Source organism: Nematostella vectensis, chromosome 13 (genome assembly GCF_932526225.1).
Source record: "Nematostella vectensis chromosome 13, jaNemVect1.1, whole genome shotgun sequence".
Taxonomy (NCBI): Eukaryota; Metazoa; Cnidaria; class Anthozoa; order Actiniaria; family Edwardsiidae; genus Nematostella; species Nematostella vectensis.
The window spans coordinates 5,348,001-5,360,903 of NC_064046.1; the positions used below are offsets into that span (position 1 = coordinate 5,348,001).

General features: G+C 45.6%; 8 non-coding genes across 8 annotated transcripts; all 8 read left to right on the forward strand.

The window, feature by feature from the left end:
* Positions 1-2,697: 2,697 nt before the first annotated feature.
* On the forward strand, positions 2,698-2,770 carry Trnar-acg. Its single transcript has one exon. It is a non-coding gene; the product is annotated as a tRNA-Arg (tRNA).
* A 1,176-nt stretch (positions 2,771-3,946) lies between these two features.
* Trnar-acg lies at positions 3,947-4,019 on the forward strand. The gene has a single exon. It is a non-coding gene; the product is annotated as a tRNA-Arg (tRNA).
* Positions 4,020-4,848: 829 nt separating this feature from the next.
* Positions 4,849-4,921, forward strand: Trnar-acg. Its single transcript has one exon. It is a non-coding gene; the product is annotated as a tRNA-Arg (tRNA).
* Positions 4,922-6,056: 1,135 nt separating this feature from the next.
* Trnar-acg lies at positions 6,057-6,129 on the forward strand. The gene has a single exon. It is a non-coding gene; the product is annotated as a tRNA-Arg (tRNA).
* A 2,899-nt stretch (positions 6,130-9,028) lies between these two features.
* Trnar-acg lies at positions 9,029-9,101 on the forward strand. The gene has a single exon. It is a non-coding gene; the product is annotated as a tRNA-Arg (tRNA).
* Positions 9,102-9,931: 830 nt separating this feature from the next.
* Trnar-acg lies at positions 9,932-10,004 on the forward strand. Its single transcript has one exon. It is a non-coding gene; the product is annotated as a tRNA-Arg (tRNA).
* A 1,169-nt stretch (positions 10,005-11,173) lies between these two features.
* On the forward strand, positions 11,174-11,246 carry Trnar-acg. Its single transcript has one exon. It is a non-coding gene; the product is annotated as a tRNA-Arg (tRNA).
* A 576-nt stretch (positions 11,247-11,822) lies between these two features.
* Positions 11,823-11,895, forward strand: Trnar-acg. Its single transcript has one exon. It is a non-coding gene; the product is annotated as a tRNA-Arg (tRNA).
* The last annotated feature ends 1,008 nt before the right edge of the window (positions 11,896-12,903 follow it).

The window sequence follows — 12,903 nt, forward strand, 5'->3', positions numbered from 1 at the left end:
TTCAGGTTAAAGTGCTGGTAGGGTCGATGTCTTTGTATAATATTTTGGGCTATTTGCTACGGGCAATGTGACGTACTAATTACAAGTTTACAACAGTAACCTCGGCCCTGTGGCCCAATGGATAAGTGGCCTTACTACGGATCAGGAGATTCGAGGTTAGAGTCCTGGCAGGGTCTCTGATTTTTGCTTTCTTCTTTTCTATCCTGATCCTTGGCATAATAATTTTACTTCTGGCGATTTGCGTCTGGCAATGTGACGTACTAAGTTAGAGATACTACTTTAACGTCGGCCTTGTGGCCCAATGGATAAGGCGCCTGACTACGGATCAGGAGATTCCAGTTCGAGTTTTTTCTATGATGTAGTGTATATTTTTCCTAGTTCGAATCCCGGCAGGGTCCCTGTCTTTGCATAATATTTGATGTCAACGCTATTTGTTTCACGCGAGGTGATTTACTTATTCCAAAACTACAACATTAATTCCAGCCCTGTGGCCCAATATATACGACGCCTGACTACGGATCAGGAGATTCCGTAACATCAGCTCTATGGCCCAATGGATAAGTCGCCTGATCAGGGATCAGGAGATTCGAGGTTAATGTCCTGGCAGGGTCTCTGATTTTTGCTTCCTTCTTTTCTATCCTGATCCTTGGCATAATAATTTTACTCCTGGCGATTTGCGTCTCGCAATGTGCGTACTAAGTCCGAAATACTACTTTAACGTCGTCCTTGTGGCCCAATGGATAAGGCGCCTGACTACGGATCAGGAGATTCCAGGTTCTAGTCCTGGCAGGGTCGCTGATTTTTTCCTCGTTTTTTTGAATCGGCGATTTGCGTCTGCCAATGTGATGTACTAAGTTGGAAATACTACATCAACGTCGACCTTGTGGCCCAATGGATAAGGCGCCTGACTACGGATCAGGAGATTCCAGGTTCGAGTCCTGACAGGGTCGCTGATTTTTGCCTCCTTCTTTTGAATCGGCGAATTGCGTCTGCCAACGTAATTAACTAAGTTCGAAATACTACGTCAACATCGGCCTTGTGGCCCAATGGATAAGGCGCCTGACTACGGATTAGGAGATTGTAGGTTTGAGTCCTGACAGGATTGCTAATTTTTGCTTCCTTCTTCTTAATCGTGATAATTTTGTTAGCTGTTCGTTTTTTCTATGATGTAGTGTATAATTTTTCTTGTTCGAATCCCGGCAGGGTCCCTGTCTTTGCATAATATTTGATGTCAACGCTATTTGTTTCACGCGAGGTGATTTACTTATTCCAAAATTACAACATTAATTCCAGCCCTGTGGCCCAATATATACGACGCCTGACTACGGATCAGGAGATTCCGTAACATCAGCCCTATGGCCCAATGGATAAGTCGCCTGATTAAGGATCAGGAGATTCGAGGTTAGTGTCCTGGCAGGGTCTCTGATTTTTGCTTCCTTTTTTTCTATCCTGATCCTTGGCATAAAAAGTTTACTCCTGGCGATTTGCGTCTGCCAATGTGAGGTACTAACTTCGAGAATTTACTTCAACGTCGGCCTTGAGGCCCAATGGAAAGGGCGCCTGACTACGGATCAGGAGATTCCAGGTTTGAGTCCTGGCAGGGTCGCTGATTTTTGCCTCGTGTTTTTTTTTCTTATAGTTATTATTTCGATTATTTTGAGTCGTTCTTTTGAATCGGCGATTTGCGTCTGCCAATGTGATGTACTAAGTTCGAAATACTACGTCAACGTCGGCCTTGTGGCCCAATGGATAAGGTGCCTGACTACGGATCAGGAGATTCGAGGTTAGAGTCCTGGCAGGGTCCCTAATTTTTGCCTCGTTCTTTTGAATCGGCGATTTGCGTCTGCCAACATGATGTACTAAGTTCGAAATACTACGTCGACGTCGGCCTTGGGGCCCAATGGATAAGGCGCCTGACTACGGATCAGGAGATTCCAGGTTCGAGTCCTGGCAGGGTCGCTGATTTTTGCCTCCTTCTTTTGAATCGGCGAATTGCGTCTGCCAACGTAATGTACTAAGCTTGAAATACTACATCAACGTCGACCTTGTGGCCCAATGGATAAGGCGTCTGACTACGGATCAGGAGATTCCAGGTTCGAGTCCTGGCAGGGTCGCTGATTTGTGCCTCCTTCTTTTGAATCGGCGAGTTGCGTCTGCCAACGTAATGTACTAAAATCGAAATACTACGTCAAGATCGGCCGTGTGGCCCAATGGATAAGGCGCCTGACTACGGATTAGGAGATTCTAGGTTTGAGTCCTGACAGGATTGCTAATTTTTGCTTCCTTCTTCTTAATCGTGATAATTTTGTTAGCTGTTCGTTTTTTCTATGATGTAGTGTATAATTTTCCTTATTCGAGTCCCGGGAGGGTCCCTGTCTTTGCATAATATTTGATGTCAACGCTATTTGTTTCACGCGAGGTGATTTACTTATTCCAAAATTACAACATTAACCTCAGCCCTGTGGCCCAATATAAACGACGCCTGACTACGGATCAAGAGATTCCGTAACATCAGCCCTATGGCCCAATGGATAAGTCGCCTGAATAGGGATCAGGAGATTCGAGGTTAGAGTCCTGGCAGGGTCTCTGATTTTTTCTTCCTTCTTTTCTATCCTGATCCTTGGCATAATAATTTTACTCCTGGCGATTTGCGTCTGGCAATGTGACGTCCTAAGTTCGAGATACTACTTTAACGTCGGCCTTGTGGCCCAATGGATAAGGCGCCTGACTACGGATCAGGAGATTCCAGGTTCGAGTCCTGGCAGGGTCGATGGTTTTGCCTCGATTTTTTCTTATAGTGATTATTTCGATTTCTGTTAGTCTTTTCTATGATGTAAAGTATAATTTTTCAGGTTAAAGTGCTGGTAGGGTCGCCGTCTTTGTATAATATTTTGGGCTATTTGCTACGGGCAATGTGACGTACTAATTACAAGTTTACAACAGTAACCTCGGCCCTGTGGCCCAATGGATAAGTGGCCTTACTACGGATCAGGAGATTCGAGGTTAGAGTCCTGGCAGGGTCTCTGATTTTTGCTTTCTTCTTTTCTATCCTGATCCTTGGCATAATAATTTTACTTCTGGCGATTTGCGTCTGGCAATGTGACGTACTAAGTTAGAGATACTACTTTAACGTCGGCCTTGTGGCCCAATGGATAAGGTGCCTGACTACGGATCAGGAGATTCCAGTTCGAGTTTTTTCTATGATGTAGTGTATATGTTTCCTAGTTCGAATCCCGGCAGGGTCCCTGTCTTTGCATAATATTTGATGTCAACGCTATTTGTTTCACGCGAGGTGATTTACTTATTCCAAAATTACAACATTAATTCCAGCCCTGTGGCCCAATATATACGACGCCTGACTACGGATCAGGAGATTCCAGGTTCGAGTCCTAGCAGGGTTGCTGGTTTTGCCTCGATTTTTTCTTATTGTGATTATTTCGATTTCTGTTAGTCTTTTCTATGATGTAAAGTATAATTTTTCAGGTTAAAGTGCTGGTAGGGTCGCCGTCTTTGTATAATATTTTGGGCTATTTGCTACGGGCAATGTGACGTACTAATTACAAGTTTACAACAGTAACCTCGGCCCTGTGGCCCAATGGATAAGTGGCCTTACTACGGATCAGGAGATTCGAGGTTAGAGTCCTGGCAGGGTCTATGATTTTTGCTTCCTTCTTTTCTATCCTTATCCTTGGCATAATAATTTTACTTCCGCCTGACTACGGATCAGGAGATTCCAGGTTCGAGTCCTGTCAGGGTCGCTGATTTTTGCCTCGATTTTTTCTTAGTGGCCTGACTACGGATCAGGAGATTCGAGGTTAGAGTACTGTCAGGGTCTCTGATTTTTACTTCCTTCTTTTCTATACTGATCCTTGGCATAAAAATGTTACTCCTGGTGATTTGCGTCTGCCAATGGGACGTACTAAGTTCGAGAATTTACTTCAACGTCGGCCTTGTGGCCCAATGGATAAGGCGCCTGACTACGGATCAGGAGATTCCAGGTTCGAGTCCTGGCAGGGTCGCTGATTTTTGACTAGTTCTTTTGAATCGGCGATTTGCGTCTGCCAACGTGATGTACTAAGTTCGAAATTTTTCGTCAACGTCGGACTTCTGGCCCAATGGATAAGGCGCCTGACTACGGATCAGGAGATTCCAGGTTCGAGTCCTGGCAGGGTCGCTGCTTTTTTACTCGTTCTTTTGAATCGGCGATTTGCGTCTGGCAATGTGACGTACTAAGTTCGAGATACTACTTTAACGTCGACCTTGTGGCCCAATGAATAAGCCGCCTGACTACGGATCAGGAGATTCCAGGTTCGAGTCCTGGCAGGGTCGCTGGTTTTGCCTCGATTTTTTCTTATAGTGATTATTTCGATTTCTGTTAGTCTTTTCTATGATGTAAAGTATAATTTTTCAGGTTAAAGTGCTGGTAGGGTCGCCGTCTTTGTATAATATTTTGGGCTATTTGCTACGGGATATGTGACGTACTAATTACAAGTTTACAACAGTAACCTCGGCCCTGTGGCCCAATGGATAAGTGGCCTTACTACGGATCAGGAGATTCGAGGTTAGAGTCCTGGCAGGGTCTCTGATTTTTGCATCCTTCTTTTCTATCCTGATCCTTGGCATAATAGTTTTACTTCTGGCGATTTGCGTCTGGCAATGTGACGTACTAAGTTCGAGATACTACTGTAGCGTCGGCCTTGTGGCCCAATGGATAAGGCGCCTGACTACGGATCAGGAGATTCCAGGTTCGAGTCCTGGCAGGGTAGCTGCTTTTTTACTCGTTCTTTTGAATCAGCGATTTGCGTCTGCAAACGTAATGTACTATATTCGAAATTCTACGTCAACATCGGCCTTGTGGCCCAATGGATAAGGCGCCTGACTACGGATCAGGAGATTCCAGGTTCGAGCCCTGGCAGGGTCGCTGATTTTTTTACTCGTTCTTTTGAATCGGCGATTTGCGTCTGCCAACGTGATGTACTAAGTTCGAAATACTATGTCAACGTCGGCCTTGTGGCGCAATGGATAAGGCGCCTGACTACGGATCAGGAGATTCCAGGTTAGAGTCCTGGCAGGGTCTCTGATTTTTACTTCCTTCTTTTTGATCGTGATAATTTTGTTTCTGTTCGTCTTTTCTATGATGTAGTGAATAATTTTCCTTATTCGAATCTCGGCAGGTTCCCTGTCTTTGCATAATATTTGATGTCAACGCTATTTGTTTCACGCGAGGTGATTTACTTATTCCAAAATTACATCGGCGATTTGCGTCTGCCAACGTGATGTACTAAGTTCGAAATTTTTCGTCAACGTCGGACTTCTGGCCCAATGGATAAGGCGCCTGACTACGGATCAGGAGATTCAAGGTTCGAGTTCTGGCAGGGTCGCTGCTTTTTTACTCGTTCTTTTGAATCGGCGATTTGCGTCTGGCAATGTGACGTACTAAGTTCGAGATACTACTTTAACGTCGGCCTTGTGGCCCATTGGATAAGGCGCCTGACTACGGATCAGGAGATTCCAGGTTCGAGTCCTGGCAGGGTCGCTGGTTTTGCCTCGATTTTTACTTATAGTGATTATTTCGATTTCTGTTACTCTTTTCTATGATGTAAATTATAATTTTTCAGGTTAAAGTGCTGGTAGGGTCGCCGTCTTTGTATAATATTTTGGGCTATTTGCTACGGGCAATATGACGTACTAATTACAAGTTTACAACAGTAACCTCGGCCCTGTGGCCCAATGGATAAGTGGCCTTACTACGGATCAGGAGATTCGAGGTTACAGTCCTGGCAGGGTCTCTGATTTTTGCTTCCTTCTTTTCTATCCTGATCCTTGGCATAATAATTTTACTTCTGGCGATTTGCGTCTGGCAATGTGACGTACTAAGTTAGAGATACTACTTTAACGTCGGCCTTGTGGCCCAATGGATAAGGTGCCTGACTACGGATCAGGAGATTCCAGGTTCGAGTCCTGGCATGGTCGCTGAATTTTTTACTCGTTCTTTTGAATCGGCGATTTGCGTCTGCAAACGTAATGTACTATATTCGAAATTCTACGTCAACATCGGCCTTGTGGCCCAATGGATAAGGCGCCTGACTACGGATCAGGAGATTCCAGGTTCGAGTCCTGGCAGGGTCGCTGCTTTTTTACTCGTTCTTTTGAATCGGCGATTTGCGTCTGCCAACGTAATGTACTATATTCGAAATTCTACGTCAACATCGGCCTTGTGGCCCAATGGATAAGGCGCCTGACTACGGATCAGGAGATTCCAGATTCGAGTCCTGGCAGGGTCGCTGATTTTTTTACTCGTTCTTTTGAAACGGCGATTTGCGTCTGCCAACGTGATGTACTAAGTTCGAAATATTATGTCAACGTCGGCCTTGTGGCGCAATGGATAAGGCGCCTGACTACGGATCAAGAGATTCCAGGTTCGAGTCCTGGCAGGATCGCTGCTTTTTTACTCGTTCTTTTGAATAGGCGATTTGCGTCTGCCAACGTGATGTACTAAGTTCGAAATACTACGTCAACGTCGGACTTCTGGCCCAATGGATAAGGCGCCTGACTACGGATCAGAAGATTCCAGGTTCGAGTCGTGACAGGGTCGCTGATTTTTGCCTCCTTCTTTTGAATCGGCGAATTGCGTCTGCCAACGTAATTTACTAAGTTCGAAATACTACGTCAACATCGGCCTTGTGGCCCAATGGATAAGGCGCCTGACTACGGATTAGGAGATTCTAGGTTTGAGTCCTGACAGGATTGCTAATGTTTGCTTCCTTCTTCTTAATCGTGATAATTTTGTTAGCTGTTCGTTTTTTCTATGATGTAGTGTATAATTTTTCTTGTTCGAATCCCGGCAGGGTCCCTGTCTTTGCATAATATTTGATGTCAACGCTATTTGTTTCACGCGAGGTGATTTACTTATTCCAAAATTACAACATTATTTCCAGCCCTGTGGCCCAATATATACGACGCCTGACTACGGATCAGGAGATTCCGTAACATCAGCCCTATGGCCCAATGGATAAGTCGCCTGATTAGGGATCAGGAGATTCGAGGTTAGTGTCCTGGCAGGGTCTCTGAGTTTTGCTTCCTTCTTTTCTATCCTGATCCTTGGCATAAAAAGTTTACTCCTGGCGATTTGCGTCTGCCAATGTGACGTACTAACTTCGAGAATTTACTTCAACGTCGGCCTTGAGGCCCAATGGAAAGGGCGCCTGACTACGGATCAGGAGATTCCAGGTTTGAGTCCTGGCAGGGTCGCTGATTTTTGCCTCGTGTTTTTATTCTTATAGTTATTATTTCGATTATTTTGAGTCGTTCTTTTGAATCGGCGATTTGCGTCTGCCAATGTGATGTACTAAGGTCTAAATACTACGTCAACGTCGGCCTTGTGGCCCAATGGATAAGGTGCCTGACTACGGATCAGGAGATTCGAGGTTAGAGTCCTGGCAGGGTCTCTGATTTTTACTTCTTTCTTTTTGATCGTGATAATTTTGTTTCTGTTCGTCTTTTCTATGATGTAGTGAATAATTTTCCTTGTTCGAATCCCGGCAGGGTCCCTGTCTTTGCATAATATTTGATGTCAACGGTATTTGTTTCACGCGAGGTGATTTACTTATTCCAAAATTACAACATTTACCTCATCCCTGTGGCCCAATATATACGACGCCTGACTACAGATCAGGAGATTCCAGGTTCGAGTCCTGGCAGGGTCGCTGATTTTTGCCTCCTTCTTTTGAATCGGCGAATTGCGTCTGCCAACGTACATTACTAAGTTTGAAATACTACGTCAACATCGGCCTTGTTGCCCAATGGATAAGGCGCCTGAATAGGGATCAGGAGCTTCGAGGTTAGAGTCCTGGCAGGGTCTCTGATTTTTTCTTCCTTCTTTTCTATCCTGATCCTTGGCATAATAATTTTACTCCTGGCGATTTGCGTCTGGCAATGTGACGTACTAAGTTCGAGATACTACTTTAACGTCGGCCTTGTGGCCCAATGGATAAGGCGCCTGACTACGGATCAGGAGATTCCAGGTTCGAGTCCTAGCAGGGTCGCTGGTTTTGCCTCGATTTTTTCTTATAGTGATTATTTCGATTTCTGTTAGTCTTTTCTATGATGTAAAGTATAATTTTTCAGGTCAAAGTGCTGGTAGGGTCGCCGTCTTTGTATAATATTTTGGGCTATTTGCTACGGGCAATGTGACGTACTAATTACAAGTTTACAACAGTAACCTCGGCCCTGTGGCCCAATGGATAAGTGGCCTTACTACGGATCAGAAGATTCGAGGTTAGAGTCCTGGCAGGGTCTCTGATTTTTGCTTCCTTCTTTTCTATCCTGATCCTTGGCATAATAATTTTACTTCTGGCTATTTGCGTCTGGCAATGTGACGTACTAAGTTAGAGATACTACTTTAACGTCGGCCTTGTGGCCCAATGGATAAGGCGCCTGACTACGGATCAGGAGATTCCAGTTCGAGTTTTTTCTATGATGTAGTGTATAATTGTTCTTGTTCGAATCCCGGCAGGGTCCCTGTCTTTGCATAATATTTGATGTCAACGCTATTTGTTTCACGCGAGGTGATTTACTTATTCCAAAATTACAACATTAACCTCAGCCCTGTGGCCCAATATATACGACACCTGACTACGGATCAGGAGATTCCGTAACATCAGCCCTATGGCCCAATGGATAAGTCGCCTGATTAGGGATCAGGAGATTCGAGGTTAGAGTCCTGGCAGGGTCTCTGATTTTGCTTCCTTCTTTTTTATCCTGATCCTTGGCATAATAATTTTACTTCTGCCGATTTGCGTCTGCCAATGTGAAGTACTAAGTTCGAAGATTTACTTCAACGTCGGCCTTGTGGCCCAATGGATAAGGCGCCTGACTACGGATCAGGAAATTCCAGGTTCGAGTCCTGGCAGGGTCTCTGATTTTTGCTTCCTTCTTTTCTATCCTGATCCTTGGCATAATAATTTTACTCCTGGCGATTTGCGTCTGCCAATGGGACGTACTAAGTTCGAGAATTTACTTCAACGTCGGCCTTGTGGCCCAATGGATAAGGCGCCTGACTACGGATCAGGAGATTCCAGGTTCGAGTCCTGGCAGGGTCGCTGATTTTTGCCTCGTTCTTTTGAATCGGCGATTTGCGTCTGCCAACGTGATGTACTAAGTTCGAAATACTACGTCAACGTCGGCCTTGGGGCCCAATGGATAAGGCGCCTGACTACAGATCAGGAGATTCCAGGTTCGAGTCATGGCAGGGTCGCTGATTTTTGCCTCCTTCTTTTGAATCGGCGAATTGCGTCTGCCAACGTAATGTACTATATTCGAAATTCTACGTCAACATCGCCCTTGTGGCCCAATGGATAAGGCGCCTGACTACGGATCAGGAGATGCCAGGTTCGAGTCCTGGCAGGGTCGCTGATTTTTTTACTCGTTCTTTTGAATCGGCGATTTGCGTCTGCCAACGTGATGTACTGAGTTCGAAATACTATGTCAAGGTCGGCCTTGTGGCGCAATGGATAAGGCGCGTGACTACGGATCAGGAGATTCCAGGTTCGAGTCCTGGCAGGGTCGCTGGTTTTGCCTCGATTTTTTCTTATAGTGACTATTTCGATTTCTGTTAGTCTTTTCTATGATGTAAAGTATAATTTTTCAGGTTAAAGTGCTGGTAGGGTCGCCGTCTTTGTATAATATTTTGGGCTATTTGCTACGGGCAATGTGACGTACTAATTACAAGTTTACAACAGTAACCTCGGCCCTGTGGCCCAATGGATAAGTGGCCTTACTACGGATCAGGAGATTCGAGGTTAGAGTCCTGGCAGGGTCTCTGATTTTTGCTTCCTTCTTTTCTATCCTGATCCTTGGCATAATAATTTTACTTCTGCCGATTTGCGTCTGCCAATGTGACGTACTAAGTTCGAAGATTTACTTCAACGTCGGCCTTGTGGCCCAATGGATAAGGCGCCTGACTACGGATCAGGAGATTCCAGGTTCGAGTCCTGGCAGGGTCTCTGATTTTTGCTTCCTTCTTTTCTATCCTGATCCTTGGCATAACAATTTTACTTCTGCCGATTTGCGTCTGCCAATGTGACGTACTAAGTTTGAGAATTTACTTCAACGTCGTCCTTGTGGCCCAATGGATAAGGCGCCTGACTACGGATCAGGAGATTCCAGGTTCTAGTCCTGGCAGGGTCGTTGATTTTTGCCTCGTTCTTTTGAATCGGCGATTTGCGTCTGCCAACGTGATGTACTAACTTCGAAATACTACGTCGACGTCGGCCTTGTGGCGCAATGGATAAGGCGCGTGACTACGGATCAGGAGATTCCAGGTTAGGGTCCTGGCAGGGTCGCTGATTTTTGCCTCCTTCTTTTGAATCGGCGAATTGCGTCTGCCAACGTAATGTACTAAGCTTGAAATACTATGTCAACGTCGGCCTTGTGGCCCAATAGATTAGGCGTCTGACTACGGATCAGGAGATTCCAGGTTCGAGTCCTGGCAGGGTCGCTGATTTTTGCCTCCTTCTTTTGAATCGGCGAATTGCGTCTGCCAACGTAATGTACTATATTCGAAATTCTACGTCAACATCGGCCTTGTGGCCCAATGGATAAGGTGCCTGACTACGGATCAGGAGATGCCAGGTTCGAGTCCTGGCAGGGTCGCTGATTTTTTTACTCGTTCTTTTGAATCGGCGATTTGCGTCTGCCAACATGATGTACTGAGTTCGAAATACTATGTCAAGGTCGGCCTTGTGGCGCAATGGATAAGGCGCCTGACTACGGATCAGGAGATTCCAGGTTCGAGTCCTGGCAGGGTCACTGGTTTTGCCTCGATTTTTTCTTATAGTGACTATTTCGATTTCTGTTAGTCTTTTCTATGATGTGAAGTATAATTTTTCAGGTTAAAGTGCTGGTAGGGTCGCCGTCTTTGTATAATATTTTGGGCTATTTGCTACGGGCAATGTGACGTACTAATTACAAGTTTACAACAGTAACCTCGGCCCTGTGGCCCAATGGATAAGTGGCCTTACTACGGATCAGGAGATTCGAGGTTAGAGTCCTGGCAGGGTCTCTGATTTTTGCTTCCTTCTTTTCTATCCTGATCCTTGGCATAATAATTTTACTTCTGCCGATTTGCGTCTGCCAATGTGACGTACTAAGTTCGAAGATTTACTTCAACGTCGGCCTTGTGGCCCAATGGATAAGGCGCCTGACTACGGATCAGGAGATTCCAGGTTCGAGTCCTGGCAGGGTCTCTGATTTTTGCTTCCTTCTTTTCTATCCTGATCCTTGGCATAACAATTTTACTTCTGCCGATTTGCGTCTGCCAATGTGACGTACTAAGTTTGAGAATTTACTTCAACGTCGGCCTTGTGGCCCAATGGATAAGGCGCCTGACTACGGATCAGGAGATTCCAGGTTCTAGTCCTGGCAGGGTCGCTGATTTTTGCCTCGTTCTTTTGAATCGGCGATTTGCGTCTGCCAACGTGATGTACTAAGTTCGAAATACTACGTCGACGTCGGCCTTGGGGCCCAATGGATAAGGCGCCTGACTACGGATCAGGAGATTCCAGGTTAGGGTCCTGGCAGGGTCGCTGATTTTTGCCTCCTTCTTTTGAATCGGCGAATTGCGTCTGCCAACGTAATGTATCAAGCTTGAAATACTATGTCAACGTCGGCCTTGTGGCCCAATGGATAAGGCGTCTGACTACGGATCAGGAGATTCCAGGTTCGAGTCCTGGCAGGGTCGCTGATTTGTGCCTCCTTCTTTTGAATCGGCGAATTGCGTCTGCCAACGTAATGTACTCAAATCGAAATACTACGTCAAGATCGGCCTTGTGGCCCAATGGATAAGGCGCCTGACTACGGATCAGGAGATTCCAGGTTCGAGTCCTGGCAGGGTCGCTGATTTTTGTCTCGTTCTTTTGAATCGGCGATTTGGGTCTGCCAACGTGATGTACTAAGTTCGAAATACTACGTCAACGTCGGACTTCTGGCCCAATGGATAAGGCGCCTGACCACGGATCAGGAGATTCCAGGTTCGAGTCCTGGCAGGGTAGCTGATTTTTGCCTCCTTCTTTTGAATCGGCGAATTGCGTCTGCCAACGTATATTACTAAGTTCGAAATACTACGTCGACATCGGCCCTGTTGCCCAATCGATAAGGCGCCTGACTACGGATCAGGAGATTCTAGGTTCGATTCCTGGCAGGATCGCTGATTTTTGCTTCCTTCTTCTTAATCGTGATAATTTTGTTTGCTGTTCTCCTTTATATGATGTAGTGTATAATTTTCCTTATTCGAGTCCCGGCAGGGTCCCTGTCTTTGCATAATATTTGATGTCAACGCTATTTGTTTCACGCGAGGTGATTTACTTATTCCAAAATTACAACATTAACCTCAGCCCTGTGGCCCAATATAAACGACGCCTGACTACGGATCAGGAGATTCCGTAACATCAGCCCTATGGCCCAATGGATAAGTCGCCTGAATAGGGATCAGGAGATTCGAGGTTAGAGTCCTGGCAGGGTCTCTGATTTTTTCTTCCTTCTTTTCTATCCTGATCCTTGGCATAATAATTTTACTCCTGGCGATTTGCGTCTGGCAATGTGACGTACTAAGTTCGAAATAATACTTTAACGTCGGCCCTATGGCCCAATGGATAAGGCGCCTGACTACGGATCAGGAGATTCGAGGTTAGAGTCGTGGCAGGGTCTCTGATTTTTACTTCCTTCTTTTCTATCCTGATCCTTGGCATAATAATTTTACTCATGCCGATTTGCGTCTAGCAATGTGACGTACTAAGTTTGAAATACTACTTCAACGTCTCGCCTTGTGGCCCAATGGATAAGGCGCCTGACTACGGATCAGGAGATTCGAGGTTAGAGTCGTGGCAGGGTCTCTGATTTTTACTT